Source organism: Homarus americanus, unplaced genomic scaffold, assembly GCF_018991925.1.
Source record: "Homarus americanus isolate GMGI-L3 unplaced genomic scaffold, GMGI_Hamer_2.0 scaffold41027, whole genome shotgun sequence".
NCBI classification, from domain to species: Eukaryota; Metazoa; Arthropoda; class Malacostraca; order Decapoda; family Nephropidae; genus Homarus; species Homarus americanus.
Window position 1 is genome coordinate 1,651,949 of NW_024745073.1, and position 4,444 is coordinate 1,656,392.

Consider the following 4,444-nt stretch of genomic DNA (forward strand, 5'->3'; position numbering starts at 1 on the left):
CCGCTTCGGTGATTTGATCACAGCGTTGCGTGACGTGTCGCATTGTAAGTACAGGAGTACGAATATACTGTGTACTTACCCCTTTGCTTACTGTATGCAATGATACTGTATGTTATGTAAGTCAAATACACTATATACAATTTACATGGTTACACATTTGGCTAAAATAATAAGAATGTGACCACAATGCGATTTTTCCCATTTTAAATGTTCACCAGAAAACAATAATGCCAAAGGAACAATCACCATCATCATCTCCAGGGCGTTTTACATTCCTAGAAGTGAATAAAAAATTATTTTGCATACCAGACCATAATTAATAGCAAGGAAATCCTCGTTAGATGTACTTGTAGCGTACCGTATGTGGCCTGTTATCTTAGTATGGGCACACAAACGTACGTACGTATATGGAGATATCTCACACTCAGGAATGAGGTAGAATAGAAACTCACGATGCGCTTTTTGTATATATATTGTTGTATAGCGCAGTGCTTAGGAGTGACTAGGTGGAGAAGCTTGCTCAGAGGTCCTATAGGGCGAGGAGGAGGAAGCTGGGTGGTGAGGAGCTGTGAGAGATGTTGCTGGTCCGGTAACCGAGTGTAGAATGGTCTCCGTGGTTCAAGTTTAGAAGCTCCAAAAAAAGTTGTTGGTAGCGAAAGGCAGAGTGGGGAAGATGACAGAGGAAGGAGCAGGAGGTTAGGAAGGGAATTGTAGTGGGAGAGATAGTGCCGTGGCTTTACACGACTGCGTTTATTTGGTTAGCGCATAGCGCACGTATTTGGTTTTGTCTGTGTTGGGTGTGTGATCCACGGGTCACCACTCCTCCGGATTGTGTCAGTTCAAGTTTAGAAGCTCCAACAACTTTCCCTGAATACGAATTCGCAACTTTTCGATTTACAACAGGTACCTACTTTACTGCTAGGTGAACAGGGACCAAGGGGGCTAGGAAGAGTGTCCAAACAACTTCCGCTTGCCCGGGAATCGAACCCGTGACATCTTGCTTGCAAATTACTAGAATCAATCATTTCAAACTCTATTCGAAACCACCTGGAGAAGCACAAGTTGATCAATGATTCCCAACATGGCTTCACAAGCAGGCGTTCATTTCTAACTAATCTATTAACATTCTTTTCATCAGTTTTCGAATCGGTGGACGAGAGGCACAATTATGATGTGGTATATCTCGACTTTAGCAAAGCCTTCGACAGAGTCCCCCACGAAAGACTAATTAGAAAGGTAGAAGCGCATGGCATCAAAGGTAATATCCTTAAATGGATTAGGGCGTGGTTACGGGACAGGAAACAGCGAGTGAGCATAAACGGCACTAAATCGCATTGGAGCAACGTTACTAGTGGAGTTCCCCAAGGCTGAGTACTTGGACCATTATTATTTATTATATACATAAACGATATAGATATCGGCATAGACAGCAACATAAGTAAATTTGCTGATGACACTAAAATAGGACGTGTAATTAAATCTGACGAGGACTCTGCAAAACTACAGGAAGATCTAAAAAAAAATTTCGAATGGTCGGAAAAATTGCAGATGAAATTCAATGTGGACAAATGTAAAGTACTCAGTATAGGAGATGTAAACAGGGAAACCAGTTACCAGATGAACAACGATGCCATTGTGGAATCCGACTGCAAGAGAGATTTAGGAGTAATGATAAGTAGGAATCTTAAGCCAAGTAAACAATGTGTTTTTGCTCGTAACAAGGCTAATAAAGTACTTGGGTTCATACAAAGGAGTGTTAGTTACAAGACTAGCGAGGTCATCTTAAAATTATATGTAGCGCTTGTGAGACCTCACCTGGATTACGCAGTTCAGTTCTGGTCACCGTATTACAGAATGGATATAGAATCCTTGGCAAGAATCCAGAGGAGAGTGACAAGCCTAATCCCGGGCATTAGGAACCTTGAGTACAGAGACAGTTAAAAGCATCTTAATTTGCACTCCCTCGAGAGACGTAGAGTGAGGGGCGACATGATAGAGGTGTATAAATGGAAGTCAGGGTTAAACAAAGGGGACATTACAAAGGTACTCAAACTATCTAACCAGGAGCGAACTCGTAACAATGGTTTTAAATTAGACAAATTTAGATTTCGGCGTGAAATAGGTAAACACTGGTTTGGAAACAGAGTAGTGGATGAATGGAACAAGTTACGAAATATCATCATTAACTCGAATACGCTGGATAGCTTCAAACATAGGTTGGATGCTTATATGAGCAATAGGGGTTGGGTATAAACGGGACTGCCCAGTATGGGTCAATAGGCCCGCTGCAGTTTCCTCCAAGAGGAGCTCGGTGGCATCACATTATGTTTATATGAGTGTTTATACGAGTGTGCTATTATAAGCAACTATAAAATAGCTGATATTTCACGATTTACACGGCCATAATGACCCAATAAGTATTAGCAAAAACTTAAAGAAAAATGCTTGAATTGTACAGAAAATTGAAAAAAAGGGGAAATTTTGGTTATATAATTAGGGATTAGGGGACAATAACAGAATACTAATCGGGAACATTGAGGGTAGGGGGGGGGGCAGGGAAGGCAGAGTTATAAAACCTTAGAGGATTGGTTTAAACAGCCCGAGAACGTTTAGCGTGGAGGATTGTTGTCGTCAACCCTCAGAAGTGAGGTCGGTATTCTAATTGAGTGATATCCTAGCAAAATAAACGAGGATGAACTTGCCTGAGATAATTTTACTCTTATCATGTTAGTCGGTTCGTGGGTTTGAAGCAGCATCGTTACACATTTACATAGGTTACATGTAATACAAATAAACAATACATACAAAATCTTACGCACCTTTGTTTTAATTTTACTTTATTTTATCTACTTCGCCACGTGGGCGGTCGGTCACGTCTCTATGCATGGTTGTTCTACTGGCTCCAAAATGTACGTGAACCTGCACCAGTGTTGGTCAAGTCTGATCTTGAATGAGTTCACACTCGGTGCCGTCACAACACTATTTGGCAGATTATTCCAAGAATTCACAACTCCAAAAAAGTTTGCCTTTATTTTCGTAGCTGAATTTGTGACTCCCGGTGGAGCGGGCATCCACTGGTAACTAGTTTTTCCTAGTATGATCACTCGTCCATAGCGTCGTCCGCACATATTTGTATATGAGTGCATAACATTTGGTATATCATTTATGAACAAAGAAGCAACGGTCACAACTCACTGCTCCTTTGCTTCCCGCCTGTCAAGGATACACTACACAGTACTGTACACATGACGATTTCATGCTATTAACCACCACATCTGCTTTCGGTCATGATGAGTCTGTTTTCCACGCAGGACGTTCCCTCAAATTCCTTACCACCCCAGTTTAATTTTCAGCTTCCAGAATGTGTTCAGATCCAGCACCAAGCACAAGCATCCGGGCATAAAACCGTACTAGCACACTGTGGGGTTATGTGAGATGTTTCTCCTCCATCCTGTGTGAGTGCGAATCTCCGGGGGTCACCATTTGTGGGGTTTCGAGTTGTTTGGTTCACACTCAGGATGGGATGGAGAAAGGAAACTCACAATGTGCTCTCTGTATACATATTGTATTGGATGTACAATGCAGCTTGGTGCTGGGAAGGCAGCGTGGTTACAAGCGTGATGTAGAGAGAGATGGTTGGTGAGGGTGCTCAGAGGACAGCTTATGGGTCGCCATGCTCGCCGGCGGGAGCGAGGGCCGCCAGGCAGGAGTAGAGGAGGAGGTGTTGCTTGAAGACTGGCTGTAGGTAGAAAGAGTGGTCACCACGAGGTGAGATCTTATATAGCGGAGGTAGGTGTGGCTTAATAGTTGACCTCCGTCATGTAAGGCGGCGCTGGTTGACCTAGACACGAGGTGCGACTGGATTCGTGGGTCGGCTCGTCAGCGACAAACAGCGTTTGTAGGGGAGGAATCCACTACAATACCTTTACGAAGTTGTTTCGCTGATGTTCCATCACTGCATCGCGTATAATACTTTCTAATACTTTACACACTGTGCTCGTCAAATTCATTGGCTAGTAATTAATTATTTGTGCAAAGGCCATCACACATGTCATTTTCCCCAGGACTTTTATGAACGATGTAAGTTGTCAATAATAAATCAAAATAATTAAACATATGTACATACATATTAACCGTAGATAATTACCTTTTAAAGACGAAAGGTATCGCAAACTGATCATTGAGAATACAAACTTACAAAATGTAATTGTTTATTACCCGAGTTTATATACTGTAAACACATTTATTTTGTTACTGTAGTCCCTCACCGCTGTACATCAGATCAGGGTTACATAATGGTAAACGATGTATAAAGTAGTTTTCAGTTAATGAGAATTTATATTGTTAAGACATAAATAAACACTAATATAATAATATTTTCATTGAATTAATGTATTTTATAGAAATTTAGTAATTGTATATAAGAACATAAAATATAGCAACA